At 52.9% G+C, this 16,241-nt stretch overlaps 1 long non-coding RNA gene across 2 annotated transcripts in view; it reads right to left on the bottom strand.

The window, feature by feature from the left end:
* LOC122476529 overlaps positions 1–16,241 on the bottom strand; it is a 93,080-nt gene that overhangs the window by 5,839 nt on the left and 71,000 nt on the right. The gene's annotated exons all lie outside the window — the stretch shown is intronic.

The raw sequence follows: 16,241 nt of genomic DNA, 5'->3' as shown, positions 1-16,241 counted from the left end.
ACACCAGCTCGGCCTGGAAGTGCCACTCATCCCATCTGCTCACATTTCTTTGGCCCGTCGCGTCTACCAAGAACTGTGGGGAGCTCAGCCCTGTTTCAGGTACCTATATTTTTTTGAAAGCCCTACAGTTTGGGGAAGCATGGCACCAGATAGCTCCAGAGGAAGATCCTGCTGACATGCTTTAGCACAGTCATCCCATCTCTGATCGGGTCTCACACTCGCCAGGACCTCAAGGAAAGGGGGCGGGGAGTGTGAGGGTGAGGCCTGGCGACCGGCTGGTCTTACTTGTGAGTGCTCTTGTGCAAACAGCCTGGTTAATGAGCGGATGGGAGAGGATACTGGATGATTCAGAGAACCGACTAGAAGCCTGGCAAACCAAGTTCGGGGAAATGGGCAGGGCACACCCAAGGGAGGTCGGGCAGCCCAGTGACAGACACCCAGTGCAGGTGCTGCGGCCAGTGCCATTGACTGCTGACTCTTGACCTTACCGTCACGGCTACGCGTCACCTCCACCCACCTGCTGTCCTTTGAGGGTCAAAGCCCAGAGCATGAACATCCCAGGGGCTAAGCCTGGGTCATACACAATCTAGAGGATTGTCTGGCTCCCCCTCCCCCCACAATACTACACACTGGTGGGCACCCCAACTGGTAAGGGAGCTCTAATGTGGGCAGACGTTTCGCACTGAGATTTACCAATTCCCTCTTCAAAATGAACTCATCTGGAAGGCATTCAAGAGTTCACCTGATTCTCTAAGGAGCTTCTCCACTGCTTTTACACAGGGGAGTAAAGAGAGAGAGAGGTGTGCATTTGCTTATCATGTCTGCATTGGTTCCACAGAGGCCGCCAGTCTCCACCCAGCAGAACCAAGCTGACTGGCTGGGATGCGGTTACTCCTCTGTTCACCCCAGAAGGACGGGGCTGAGGAGCAGGAAGGCGGCTTCTTCACACACCTGCCTTCACAGAACAGACAGAACAGTCTGTCAGCGGGGGTCAAGGTTTCAGTGAAAACAAGGTGTGAAGTAACCTTCATTGGACTTGAAACGGTTGAATAAACGGGCATTGTTGTTTGTCATAAAGGTTGGCTGCTGATCAAGTTATTTTGACCCACTTTTAGCAACAGCCTTTCCTCACAGCCTGGGGCCCACACGGACACCTATGATCCAGGCACAGTTGCTGGGGGAGGAGGCCTCGGCTGCAGCGATGGGAGGAGGAGAGCAAGATGGGTGTCACAAGCTTTCCCTAAAACAGTGATTTACAAACAGGACCTCTGGGGTCCTGTGTTTGTACAGGCCTGTGTAGAGAGCCACCAGTTAAAATATAGGACACTCAGTTAAATTTGAATATCAGGTAAACAAAAAAAAAAAAAAATTTTTTTTTAGTATAAGTATATCCCTTGCAGTTTGGGGATATACTTCCACTCCAAAAAAATTTTTTTTTTTTACTCTTCTGAAATTCAAACTTAATTAGATGTCCCGTATTTTTACTTGCTAAACCTGACAACTTTACCTGCATGTGCTGCTTTGCTTTTATTTGCTTTGGGGCTTAGGTTAGATTTTTTTTTTTTTTTTTTAAATCAAACTTCTCACTGCCAAACACATAAAAATTTTGAAAGTCATGGCTAGGTCTTCGTGGTTTTTTTTTTTTTTTCCCCACATTGAAAATCCTAGCTACAGCGAACGTTTCATTCATTCTTTCGCCCCATGCACATTTTACGGAGCCCCTCTGACCACCCAGGTACTGTTGCAGACGAAGGGGCTAGAATGAGGCAAATGAGACAGAACCACTGCCCTCCAAGAGGTCTCCTGAGTCTCTGAGGGAGACAGATAGCCAACCATACACCTCACGTGGGCAGAAGTGCAAGGTGCAGGGAGGTGGCTAACACCAGGCAGGTCTCGGCAGAACAGGGAAGCGCCAGGCAGGGCAGTAAACGGATGCCAGCCAGGCACTGCCGCTTGGCCCTCGGGGAGGTTGATGAGCACAGAATTGGGGAAGGCACTGACTCTCTTGGACTCTCCTTTTCCTCTTACAGTTTCATCATGACTTGGTTGAGACTGATTAAATAGTCAAGCATCCACTTTGTGTGTGGTTGACTTATAAAAAAATATGACACTGGCAAGACATTTCCTAGGGGCATCCTTAGGATTGAACACTGGGGTCCAGCCCAAGGTCCGCTGGTTTGGGCTAGAGAGGATATTGTCCAGAAGCCACTTTTTTTTTTTTTTTAATGTTTAGGTTTTGAGAGAGAGAGAAAGAGAGAGAGAGAATGAGTGGGGAGGGGCAGAGAGAGAGGGAGACATAGAATCGGAAGCAGGCTCCAGGCCCTGAGCTGTCAGCACAGAGCCCGATGTGGGGCTCGAACCCACGGACGGTGAGATCATGACCTGAGCCCAAGTCGGATGCTCAGCCAACCCAGGCGCCCCTCCAGAAGGCACCTTTAACCGTGTCCTCGAGACTCTGTCCTGACCCTTAGCAGTAACAATCGTGCGGCCGAGAGAAATTAAGAGATTCTGAAGAAAAAGACATGTTCAAAGGGTAAAAACACTCTTCACCGTATTAACTCCTAAGTAAACACGTCAGCCGGAGTGTCAGGTGAGTAAGCTAGCAGGAACCCAAGTGTGTGAAGGGCGGAGCTGTTCTCTATCGCTCAAGGAAATAGCAAGGGTAAATCGAGAGTTCTCTTATTATGAACACTAATCGTCTGCTTTGTGTGTGTGTGGTTTTTTTTTTTTTTTTTTTTTTTTTTTTTTTTTTTTACCATTAGAGAAAACTATTTCCTTTCTGGAAGAGACTCTTTTCTGGGAACCCGGCCTGGTTTTCAGTGAGTGTCGCAGCCTTTCCACACGTAGCTCGGGACTGGGCACCTGAAGGTGGGTGTCACAGGGGCTGATGGCAGATGGGGCAGAAGCAGCCTTGGAGCCTGGACACTCTTGCTGGGAAGGCATGAGTTCTTCAGCATGTGACTGAGCCAGCATGGGCTCAGCAGCAGCGTGGGCTGTGGAGACGAGGCCCAGAGAGAGTGTGGTGCGAACAACCACGCGTAGCCCGAGCATTCGTGGGCCAACCGCAGGCCTGTGGAAAGAATGTCATTTTCTCCTGCTCCCACAGGGAACTAGAAATAGAACTCTGCCCTTTGTCCCTGAGCAGCTGAGGCAACTGCCCGGCGTGGGTGTCACCGACCACAGGCCCCTTTGTTCCTCTCTCCCACACTCTCCCTCTCCATCCCTTCCTCCCTGACCTTAGCCCACAGCCCGTGGACACTGCGGGCTGCGCCCAGGCCTGCCGTCTGGCATCTGGGCAAAGGTGGTTTCTCCTGCCTGGCACCGACGGCCCGTCTGGAATGTGCCGTGCTCCCGGCTGCTAATGAAAGCGCACGACTGCTTCCTCACCGGCATTGGCATTGCCACCACAGCCTTCCTCAGGCGCTGACCCTGACCCGGGGCCATTCAGAAACGTACGGCTTCTTCCCAGCAGCCACCCCAGTGTCACACACAGGCGTCTGGGGTTTTCAAAACTTCACCGCCTGAGACCCACGGTAAGAGACACTGTGCCTTTTTCATTGCACCCCCCGCATGTGTGAGGTAGGTTCCAGGTGATCTCCACACACGGGCCCCGTCCGTTCTTCCTGCTTCCAGGCTTTCCCAGGGTTTGGTGAGTGGGAAGGAGGGGGAGGAGTGAAGGTTAGTACCTGTTCCCCACGGAGGTCAGCTCAGGCTGGCCGGCAACTCCCTTGGCTGATGGTCACAGCTCCTGCCTGCGCCCTCTCTACATCCCTCTGCCTCCAAGTTCTGGAAGTGCCTTCCTCCTTTAAGCCTCGAGCCTAAGGCTGCTAGTGAAGCCCCGGTGCCTAGACCTGGCTCTGCACTACCCCTTCTGATTTCCATACAGCCTGCATACACCTTTGTAAATAGTCCCTCTTATTAAATGCCCTTTAAGTGACCCAGTCAGAATGTGCTGTCTTTCTATTGCTGTTTTCATGTAGCGTGTGTGGGTACGTTCATGTAACACACACACGCACGGATGCAAGACTTCTGAACATTCACCTGTACTGATTCTACTCTAACTGTTAAAAATGCTCATCCCACCCACTGAACTAATCCCATGACCCACTTCCGGGTTTCCATCCCCCCATCTGAAAAGCATTGCTTAGGACCAGCCCGGTGGAGACAGCTCTTCTCTGGCCTCGAGGTAGCCGCTAGAAGAGGTCAGCAGAGAACAGGCCATGGAGGCCATCAGATGACTGCAGAATGGGTGTCATGTGGGACTCCCCTTGGCACAGTCTAGACTCCTCTTTGGGGGGCAGTTCCCTTCTGTGGTCATTACATCCCAGGCAGCGGGTTTCCACTTTGCAGGCGAGAAAACCTGAGTTGGTCAGAGGCCTGCGAGATGGCCATGTTTGGGGGTGACTCACTACAACACGAGTGTAAATACCGTGCTGACTCAGCCACTCACAGTGAGGATACAGCCATCGAGTGGGCTGATGAACCACATTCTCCCATCAGCACCCTTTCTCTGGTGGAAATTCTGTCTGGAAAGCCGGGCTGTCACAAGGGCCTTGGCCGGCTCGGCTCCAGAGCAAGGGCGGGGGGGGGGGGGGGTGTCTCAGGAGCCTGGAGCACACCTGGGGTGGCCTGAGCACCTTCTTTCTAGGATATCTACCTCATGGCCTCTCCTTTGTCCTCATACCCTTGCTGACCCACCCCCTCAGGCTGACCCAATGACTTTCTTGTTCTGTTCCCATCTATGTCTGACAATTGAAGCTACTTAAAAACTTTTTTTTTAAATGTTTATTTTGAGAGAGAGAGAGAGAGGGAGACAGACAGAGTGCAAGCAGAGGAGGGGTAGAGAGAGAGGAAGGGACAGAATCCAAAGCAGGCTCCAGGCTCTGAGCTGTCAGCACAGAGCCCAATGTGGGGCTTGAACTCAGTGAGATCACGACCTGAGCTGAAGTCAGATGCTCAACCAACTGAGCCACCGGGTGCCCCTGAAGCTTCTTACTTTAATTTTTGGTAGCAGTGGGTGGGGGTGGCTGTGTCCCCTGTGGCCTCCCATGGCTGCTCAACAAGGAGCCAGCATGTGTGTTTGGGGGGGGGGGGCAACAGGAATTCTTCATCTGCCAGGTGGTCCAGAGATGTATGGTCGGTCGGGGTCTAGACCCCATCCTGTAACGAGCTGATGGCATAGCACTGGTTTCCCCAGTTTGGACAAAAGGAGACTGAGGCTCAGATAGGTCAGGTGACTTGGTTGAGGTCATAGCATAAGCCAGTTGCCAGGTGGCCCTAGAAGCTGTCCACGAATACACATGTGTAGTCTGAAAGGACGGAGAATGCTCCCTTCCCCATAAGCTCTCACTCTCTGAAGGCAGGAGTGTGCCCTTTTCAGTAACTTCCCTCCCACCCTGCTGGCCACTTGCAACGCCGAGGGAGGGGTGCCCTGTTATCTGCACTTGCTGACAGACACAGTCCAAGGACCAGCTTCTTGTCACAGGGAAGGCCAGTGGGAGCCTCAGACCACAGGGAAGTGACTCCACGAACACACCAGACCGTGGCCAGTGACTCAGCTGCCTGGCTGATGGACGTCAGTCCCTCACTCTGTGGCCCTTCCCTTTTCTCCCCAGAACAATAACAAATCCTGGCTCTGTGATCTGGTCACCATAGGAACTGGAAAACATTTGATGATGTGGGGCCTCTGGGACAGGTGGGCCGAGTAGGTCCAGATACAAACAACCCTTTCCTGCCCCTTCACCCCCAATCCGGGCATCTCACCTACTTGGAGCAGATCAGGTAAACAGTCAGGGGCAGTTACACCATCATCTGAATTGAATGACCTTGTCTGAACCAGGAAGTCTGGGGGGGGTCACAAGTCTTTGTGCCCATGGGATCTGGCCCAAAGTCCTGTCGGGACGAAATGGGACTTCAAGCACCCCTGTGTTCTTTGGAGACTGAGGATCACACAGTGTGCCCCCACCCTGCATGCACGGGCCCTGTCCTGGACTGTTGGGAACATGAAGAAGGGAGATACCACCCCCATGCTCAGAGAGCTCCTGGTCTGCTGGGCACGGGACACATTCCTGGACGGAGTTTAGGTCCCAAGGGACATCAGGAGTCACAAGGGAACACTGAGGAAGGGGGCTGGGAGGGGGTTTCTGGTACGGGATGGGGTTCCGTGGAATGGACCAGAACTTTCCATTTCCAACAAACCCCGGTTGAGTGTGGGGTGTACTCAGCCACTCACGCACGACGGGTCACGGAGGACCACTGGGGCCAGGGGACTGGATTCCTGTACAGGCTCAGCCACCTGTACCTTCTCTGCCGGCCGCTTTTCAGACCTCCCATCCTCCCCATCGCTCGTTCAAGACTCACGGGCACCCTCTGTGAAGGGCGCTCAGCTCAGATGGCTCGACAACGACATCCCACCCTCCCTTAAGATTAAACAGGTTCACGCCCAGACTCCTCTCCCCCCACTCCCCACCCGACGTTGCCTCTTCCCTAAAGCACCAACATTATTCCGTTAGTCCAGCCATTCTCCTTATCCAGACAGCTGCCAATGTCTGATGAACCTCCTTCCACATGAGTCTCTCACATGGGGCCCTCCCTTTCCTCCCCCACAGCTGCCGCGCTGGGCCACCTTGCACGTGACCACCGTAGCCACCTCCTAGATGTGCTCTCGGTTCTATCCATGCTTTCTTCCCCGGTTTTTAAACCTATTCTTCAAGTATCGGTATTCCTGGGGGTCTTGGCCTCTGCCCTCATTTCCAGTATTTTCAACTTTTTGTTGGGCATCACCTCAAGCATTTCAGATTCAAAATGGCTGGGACAGGGCTCGCATCCTGCCCCCACGGACCAACTTATCGTCTTCTATTTCCTCTCTCGGTTCACGGCCCAGCCCAGCCAGAGAACCAGGGAGCCCTGCTGCTGTCCTCCGCTCCTCCCTCTTCACGGCTCCCGCCCCGCTGGTGAGCAAGGCCTACTGACTGCGGCCCAGGAGTGGCTTCTGCTGGCATCGCTCTTCTTGCCTGCCAACTCCCCTGCTGCTGTTGTGGACGCGTGTGCCAACCTCCTGGCTCGTCCCTGCCTCGTGGCTTCGTCCCCTCCATCCTCCTCCATGCAGGGGTCAGAATTCACTTTCTAACACACGGCTCTGGTTATGGGACTCCTGCTCAGAAACGCTTGATCTCCTCACTGCATGAGAGTGACATCCAGGCCCCTTCAGGAGGGCAGGTGAAAGCCTCCCAGTCTGGGCCCCAATCTTCCTTTCCAGCCTCATCTCCCAATGTGCACTCACATTCATTCTCTCTCTCTCTCTCTCTCTCTCTCTCTCTCTCTCACACACACACACACACACGCACACACACTGGTCACACCAACCTGCTGGTCTCTGTTCCTTGCCCTTTAGTAGTGTTGCCTCCTTCTTTGCGGTGACTCCTCCGCCTGAAACCCCTTCTCTTCCCAACCCAGGGAACCTCCTCCCTCCCCAAGGCCCCAAGTCCAGCTCAAATGTCTTCCCAGCCCCACCCCACACACCAGGTCCAGAGCAGAGTGCATCACTCCCTCCTCTGTGTGCCCACAGGATTCGAGCATTTTCCATACTGAGCAGTTCTTGCTTCCGGCCTCCTCCCCTGGCCTGCGACCAAGGTGCTGGTGCTGTCTTATTCCTCTTGGCTGCTCTGTCCCTTCTAGCTCTAGCCACGTGCTCTGGGGATGCCGCCCAAACCCAGGACCCACGCCCCAGGCCTTCTTCCTCCTGACCTCTCCTTCCCTGGCTCTTAGCATCTGCCTCAACCTCCCCACCTCTACCCACAGTCTCCCTCACACGCTGGGACCAGCATGGCCCTGTGTCCCTCACGAAGGTCACCTGACCCTTCCGTGGGCAGGACATGGGCTCTGTAGCCTGTGCACCTGAGCTTGTGCTGCTCTCCCAAGGGACTTCCTCCTTCCCTCTGCCCTTCCTCTTGCCCAGCTTTTCTGCCTGCGCATCCTTATTCGTTTTCCGAGGGGGTGCAAACCCCACACCCTGCTGGGAGCTGCCTTCAATCCTCTCAGTCAGGATTAATAACCCACACTCCTCCCCCAGTGCTGTTCCATCCTTCCCTCAGGGCTCTTAACCACGTGCTTTCTTCTCCTGACTGTGGGTCCCGGTGTCACTTATTTCCATTTCCCCATGGTGCTTTGCACCTAGTAGCTACCCCCCGCCCCCGCCCCGCCAAATGTCTATCAAAGTGTTGGATCCTGCCATTCCCTGTGCAAGGCCCCGCAGTGGCTCCCTGGGGCCCGTGACAGGCTGGGATCGCAGGCACACAGGGGAGCACTGGCCTGTGTGCTCATTCTCTGATGGTGGGGTTCATGAAGCTTCTGCTGCTGCAGTGGGGCACAGAACCCTGGCGTCGGGGGAAGAGTGGTGCCCTCAGCTCTCAAGTCAGCCACCCACAAGGAAACCTCCCAGCCTCCCATGCCTGCTGGGGACCAGCAATTGCTGGAGACTTCCTCAGCTCCTTCCTCGCCAGCCCTGGGATGCTTCCTCCCCTCTCACCATCCCTTCCTTCCATCATCTCCATCATCCCAAATTCCTGGAGTTGGGCATGCAGAGACTTCTTCTCTGCCCCCACCTCCCCCTCCTGACACCCTCCTCCCTCTCTCCAATCCTATCTTCCTGCATTTAACATAGAATCTGGTTCATCCAGCCCCTCCCGTCTGGCACACTCTACAGGCAATTACTCTTGCAATTCCCCTTCCCTGGAACCCCTCCCTTCTTTTCTCCGCTGATCCACATCTGTGGTTCTGGTCTCCCCCTTCTCGCGAATTCTCTGACGCAGAACTGACTCCCTGAGCCGCATTACAGTCCTGTTGCAACCAGCAAGCACCACACCATTTAATATTTAATTATTCTCCGCACTTAAAAAAAAAATACACATTTTCTTTCCCCACCTCGATTATAAACTTCTTAGGGGTGAAGCTATTTTTTTTTTCTTGCTGGGGAAGGCAGGAGAATGTAGGCTTTTTCCAAACTCTCTTAGCTTCTTGTTTGTGCACACAATTTTCATAGGATCATCTATTAAAGTCATCTATTAGATGTCTGATAAAATCTTCCTTAGACAACCCCGAAAATATATTACAGGTTACAAGGAGGCCTCACACCATAGACTTCCTGGAATGAAAATATATGAACCGGAAGCCCAACCTCCTCCTTCTGTCTAGCTTGTTGGGAGGGCTCTCTGAAGGTCAGGACCTCCACACCATGGCAAAAACTGCAGCCCTGCCACGTGGTAACCGAGGAATGACATGCATATCATTGGAGCAGCGCTGTGATGCTTTCATGATCTTGACCCTGTGCCCAAGGGCGGGGAACCACTTGTTCCTCCCCTTGGCCTTACAGAGCAACTTGTCTGGAGATGGGGGGCGAGGGGGGTGTGAATCTGAGGCCCTTATGACGTCCCACAGGCAAGCCCATGAGCACCTGGGGCCCCCGTGCCTCCTGGGAACATGTGTGGCATGACCTGGGGTCCAGGAAAGGCTCAGGGGTCAATGCCCAGGGCTCATTTTTCTCCTTCTCTTCCTTACTTCCCTCCAGATTCTGCGCCTTCATCCCATACACCTCACTTTACCTTTTTCCTGCCAAGCTCACTCACTGTTCCTTCCACCCACACTTCACTTCCACTGAGCTCCCTATCCAGTCGCCCAGGCACAAACTCTCAATAATCTCTACCTGACCCACCTGGGGACTCCCTTCCCCCTTCCTCTCCCTTTCCTCCCTCTAGAAAACGACTTCCCACAGGGCACCGTGGGCAGTGGCTGTGGCCCCTGGAGTTGGCAAGCACCGGGGTCTTCTGGAGCCCACTCTCCTCGGGCCACAACACGTATGGAACCACGCACCGAGCACTTACATTGTGGGCTCTGGGGAAACAAGGGGGGACGGGCCTCGGGATCTGGTGGTGAGGCAGGGGGTGTGCTAAACAGGTAGGCCAAGTGATGCGCCGTGGTGTGGAGATGTACCGGCTGCCCGGCACAGAGGGGCAGCCAGCGCTGTGGTGGGGAAGGCGGCCCAGGGGAAACAACGTCCGGGGGAAGCCTGCAGAAAGGTTGGTGGTTGGCTACAGGCTTCGGGAAATCCTGTTCTACACAGAAGCCAGATGGAAGGGAGCATCTTGGGGGAACTGCCGGCAGGTCCATTCGGCTCAGAAATGAGTGAACGAGAAGGGGAGAGATGTAAACGGGAGACTCAGGCAGCAACCCCAGTCCACAAAAGGAGACTGGGCTCTGTCCAGGAGCAACGGGGAGTCGCTGAAGGGCCTCACACAGGGACCGATGATGCTGAGTAGCTTAATGTCGAGATAGTCATTTCTATACACATAATGGGGAAAATTCAGAGGGAGGCTTGCTCCTGCCCAAGTTCACATTCAATGAGTATTCTAAAGAGGAGGGGCCTAGAGAACTGCCCCAAATCCACAGTGAGCAGGACCGAGCTGGCCCTGGGATCTGTGTCTGCACTGGGAGAGGCAAGGCATCGGGCAAAGAGGGCAGTGAGTGGAGAAGCTGAGCCTCTTTGGTTCTAACAGAAGTAGCCAACTTGATCTGACTGAAGCCGAAGGAGACACTGGCTGTGAGGATGTAGGTCCAGGGCAGGACAGCAAGAGACCTTTAAGAGGAGTCCTGATTCAGAGGCGGGGTCTTCTCGAGACCTCCCCTCCCATGCCCGCCTGCAAGTGTCTATGTCATCTCTTCTCTCTGCAGCCCTTCCTTGGTCCCTCTGGCTGCTGGCAGGGCCTGTTTGCCTCACTGACCTGACTTGCAGGTGGTGACTGATAGGCTGGCTCCGGGTTTTAGGTCCAGGTTCTCAGGTGAGAGACTCTGTGAGCCCAGGAGTATCTGGTTGGCTGCTGTGGCCAATGGTGTCACATGTACAAATTCAGGGGCTGGGGCTCATGATGGGTGCTGGGGGTAGTCTCCAGAAGACTGTGTACCCCAAGGCTGTCAAGCTCAGCATGGCATGCTGTCCCCCCCACCTGGGTATACAGTTCTATAAAACTTTATAAGCTTAGAGGAAGAAAATACGCCGGTCTCTATAATCCAAAGGATTTTAATGACAATAGTTAATACCTTTGAGCACTTACTCTACGCTGGTTACTTTGCTAAATGATCACACGTAGTCTCTTAATTCTTGCGGCCCCGTGAGGTAGATGCTATTATTGTTTCCAATTTATAGACAAGACAATGGAAGTACAGAGAATTCTGGCTGAGCCTTCCTGTTCAGTTTGTGAGGCACAACACCTGCCTTAGAGTGCAGATGAACAGAAAGGCTGCCTTCGTATCCAGGGGTATGCTAGTAAATGTTTAACAGCCGGCAATCTGGGGAAAAGTTCCAATTTGTAGCATTTGCTGACTTCCAAGGTGTAAATACTCACATGGCTGATTTCAAGCTACCAACTTCCCAGGGCCAGTTTGAGCCGGTTTCTGTACACACGGACTCTCACCCATTTTGGGTGACGGTCGGGGTCAATGTCCAGGAGTTATGTGGTTCAGAGCAGTGTTCTCCAAGGGTGGTCCCGGGGACCAGCCCATCAGCAACACCTGAAAACTTGAAATGCAAATTCTCTGATCCCACTCCAGGCCGAATGAATGGGAAGCCCTGGGGGTTGGGAGCAGGAGGACTCAAAGACACTCTGTGTCTTCACAGCCTCCCCCCTCCCCACCCTGCCCCCCTGCCCCGGGGCTTCTGATGCATGCTCACTCAAGTCTGGACTGCTGGGGCCACGGGGCCCTGGGCCCTTTTGCAAACCCAGCTTGTCCAAGTCTTTTTTTAAAAAAAATATTTCTTTATGTTTTTATTTATTTTTGAGAGAGAGAGAGAGAGAGAGAGAGAGAGAGAGAGAGAGAGAGAGAGAAACAGAAACAGAGTACAAACTGGGGAGGTGCAGAGAGAGAGGGAGACACAGAATCAGAAGCAGGCTCCGGGCTCCGAGCTGTCAGCACAGAGCCTGACATGGGGGTCTCGAACGCATGAACCGCAAGATCATAACCTGAGCTGAAGTCAGATGCTTTACCGACTGAGCCATCCAGGTGCCCCCAGCTTGTTCAAGTCTTTATTCTGCGGTTGGAAGAATGGGGCTCATTTCCTACTCCTTGGCAGATGGGCAAACCGAGGCCAGAGAGATGAAGTTGTGCTGGAAAGTGGTGGCTGAGTGAAGTGGGTTAAGACATCACCCTGCCACCTTGGTCTGGTGGGGCAGATCTTGGCAGAGTCCCTCAGCCCTGACCCTCTGCAGGTCTGTGAAGCAATGAGTCCTGGACCCCCGGGGCGGGAAGGCTGAGCTCTGATGGCCAGAGCAGAAGGAAGGAGGGGGAATCCAGGGGCCTCTAGCACTGGTTTTTCTGAAGAGAGAGAGAAATGAGGAAAGAGGCACATAGAAGCCTAAGGCTCAGTAGCACCTGGCCCTGGCCCTGGCCCTTTGAGGGGGCTCCAAATCTGCAACAAGTCCTGGGACTGAAGCAGGAGGGGCTAGACCAGCAACCTCCAGCCTCAGGTCCCAGCCAGGAAGACCTGACAAGGTTCCTGGGGCAGAGATGGGCTGGGAGCCCCAGGTCCAAGGCCCAGCAAGACGCGTCCGCTGTCTGGCTGTCTCAACAACTTCCCTCAACCCCACTCCAGATTTACTATTAACTAAAGGCAAACAAATCGAGAGCCAAGTATCCGAAATGATGCAAATACCGTGTCAGCCCCGGGAGGCCGTGCAACACCTGGGCAGTCGGCGAGGGTGTGATATCACCCGAGGAGAAGTGCTTGGCGCGGGTTGCGGGTCACGTGAGGTCGCCCGTGTGCTCTGGTCACACGGGGGGAGGGGGTTCCCCACTGAGCTCAGTGTTTCTGATGGAGAACCAACACACAAACAGAAACTGTCCTGTCACGATGAGATCCGTAAGTCACGTCAGTTTTTCTCCCCAGAGTTTTAGTCACAGAGCAAAGATTCAGGGCAGGCATTACTCAGCAGAACCAGACCCCACTGGGATGCTGGCCTGCTTTTGCTTTGGCCGGAAAGTCAGAATTCCAGCTATGCTACTTGGAGGAACAAAGTTCTGTATAAAAGGTTCCTCAAAGGCATCTGCTCTAGAATTGCTTTAGCAAAAATCCCGGACCCAACACCAGCCTTCCCCTCCCTACTGGGCCACTATGCCTCTGTGGTGTCTCCTCTGGGCTTGGCCTCGATGTGTCCCCAGGGGGAGGCAGGCTGCTGGAGCCCACACTCCTTCCTTCCAACCCAGAGTGGCCCATGTGGGGACGCTTCAGAAATTGCTGTTAGGCTAAGGGAAGATTTGAGCTTTAAGCAGACAAAGCATCCTGCTCAGCAAATGCTGAGCAAATGCCTGGTTGTAAGCTGAAAGTTGTAGGCAGCAGGGAGGTATGAGGTGTCCGGAAGGAGGGGGGCAATGGTCCACCTCCATTCTCCTGCCCTTAATCTTCTACGCTCTCACTCTTTGCAAAGCACCTGTTGATCACCTGGAATCCTGACACTGGGTGATGGTGTGGGCAATACATAATAAGCTGGCAGCTAGGTCCCTGCCCTCAAGAGGCTTACATTCCACTTAGGAAGATAAAACTATCACAGGCTAGCACAGTAAGAAGCAATAGGGAAGAGCATGTGGTTTCCCACAAACTCAGAGCACTGAAAAGCATGGATGGTCCCTGTGCTGGACACACTGCATCTGAATTCTAGCCCTGCCACTAACTAGCAGCTGGGTGACCTTCGGCAAGTTGCTTAAATTCTCTGAGCCCCAGTCTACACATCTATAAAGTGGAGACAAAATTCCCAACTCTGAGGGCTGTTGTGAAAAAAAAAATGGTTGCAAAACAGTTGGCAAAATGCGCAGCACACAGTACGTCCTTGATAAATTTTAACCGTCCCCTTAATTCCATTTTGGGCCAAGATGGGTTATAAAAGATGAATCTGTCCGGTTTCCAAACTCGGAGATTAGAAGCAATGAAGTGAAAGGAGGCTTAAAAAGAATAGGGAAAACTAACACTTAAAGCCTGACAATGAGGGAATATTTAGAAAAAGTATAAAAGCAGATGACTAAACCAAATAGTGCCTGGGGACCACATAGTGTGGAAGCGGTCATCCCCACCCCACAGCCTCCAGGGCTATCATATCATAGGACAGCAGAGTCAATGATGTTCACAGTCAAACCATGTTCAATAGCCTCTAAGGAAGCCAGGGATGAGCATAATGCGTTTTAAAAACATTTTCATCCAAAATATTTAACATTTAAAAAAAAGTGCTTGACGTGTGCGGGGCTGGTAAATTTTCAGGTGTCCAGAAAAGACACGATTTCCCAGTGGTTGGATGAGCTGGGTTTTCATTCTGCTTTTCATATATTTGTCAGAGATTTTAGAATCATGCTGAGCACGTGATGGGGGCTTCACAGACTCCTGCTGACTGATAAATCCATGAAGTGTTGGAGTACCAGTTGCTCTGTTTTCCATTTTCAACCACCTTAGGCATTAACTGATTGAGGTCAGGGACAGGCTCCATCTTCTCTTTGAATAAGACAATAACCATCTCCAGCCTCTCCTGACACCCCCACCAACCTGTCCCTCCGCCTATATTCCGGATTTTAGTTGACCGCACCATCACCTGCCAGACAACAGCAATAACTCCCTTAACGTAATTAGCAGGTAACTGCAGTCCCAGATGCTGCCTAAAGGGGGAGCTCAGCCACAGGCGCTGCATGGGCATCTTGCGTGCACTCTAACCCCCGAGCTTCCAAGTCTGAGGTGAAACCTGAGACCCTAGGATTTCCTTGGTTTCGGGACATCCCTGTGGGAGTGGGGGATTCGAGTTCCTTTCCACTTGAGGCACACAGAAGACCTGGAGGGCAGGAAGGTAGCCCCAAGCACAGGGTACCCAGAGCTTCACTGCTGGTCACCTCGCCCAAGGCGAGAATGTTCCCAGGACACTGCGCTGCCTGGCTTGCTCCTCACATGTCCTGCCTCCACCCAGCCCTTGACGGGGGGCAGACTCTGCTGGCTGCTGTCCAGAGCAGGAGGGACTTGGTCTCCAGCAGAGACCCACTTGCTTCTCTGCCCTGCTGGTCCTCCCAGCCTGGAGTGGGCCTGCCACTCTGTCCCTTGCCTTGCCTCTGGAGTCCCCCACAAAAGGTGCTCTCATCCTAGTTTTCCATTTGATTTCTGGCTTTTATTTCATGTTGATGCTTTTTAAAAGTGCCAAACAGTTTACAGTTTAAATCTTTCTGGGAATTAGCTGTAATAAGATATCTTTATGTTCAAAAATGGCCACTTGGAGCACTCTAGGAATCTTTATTTCCTATTCCTCCCGAGCCCTGTCCAGGTCCTGGTACGGATACATGCTGTCCGGACCTTTCTTCTTTCCTTCTCTACAGAAGCTTCCTGGGGAGGTGAGCCTGGAGGGGTGAAGGGAGCACGGTAGATTCTGGAGTTTGAATCTGGATGCCATTTACTAGCTGTGTGACCCTGAGTGAGGTACTGAACAGCTTTAGGTTTCATTTGCCTTATCTCTAAAACGGGTGCTGGAACTACTCCATCATGTGTGAGGGTAACAGGAGAGGCCTCCCTTCCCTCACTTACTTAGTGAACTGCCTGGGTGCATGGTAAGTTCTTATCTGATCCCCCTGGGGTCCATTTCTTCCATGAATCTTCCTTCATGAAAGTCCTGCCCCAAGTGGGGCAGAGACCACGAATTACCCACTCCAACCCTACTCCCCCCTTGTCTGTACCAACAGAATCCCAATTTCTATGTATGGGTAGCAATGTGACAAGCTAAAAAACTACATTTCCCAGGCTGCTTTGCAGTTAGGATGTGCATGGATCACAGTTAGGATCAACGAGGTGTAAAGGACAGTCATTGGGAGGGGCTTCTGAGAAAGTGCTTTAAAATAGACTTGGGGTCCCTGGGTGGCTCAGTTGGTTAAGCATCCGACTTCAGCTCAGTTCACCATCTCATGGTTCATGAGTTCAAGCCCTGCATCAGGCTCTCTGCTGTCAGCATGGAGCCTGCTTTGGATCCTCTGTCTCCCTATCTCTCTTCCCCTCCCCTGCTTATGCTCTTTCTCTCTCAAAAATAAACATTAAAAAATAAATAGAATAGGCTAACTCAACTGTGCTCTTCTGTCCCTTACTGTTTCCCCTTTTTCTTGCCTGAAATGTGAATGTGATGTCATGTGATGTGGCCTTGTCATATGACCACACAGCAGCACTGAGGATGGCAGTCATACCC

Source organism: Prionailurus bengalensis, chromosome E4 (assembly GCF_016509475.1).
Source record: "Prionailurus bengalensis isolate Pbe53 chromosome E4, Fcat_Pben_1.1_paternal_pri, whole genome shotgun sequence".
Taxonomy (NCBI): domain Eukaryota; kingdom Metazoa; phylum Chordata; class Mammalia; order Carnivora; family Felidae; genus Prionailurus; species Prionailurus bengalensis.
Note: the sequence above shows the minus strand (reverse complement) of the source record. Positions and strands in the feature narration are given on the sequence as shown.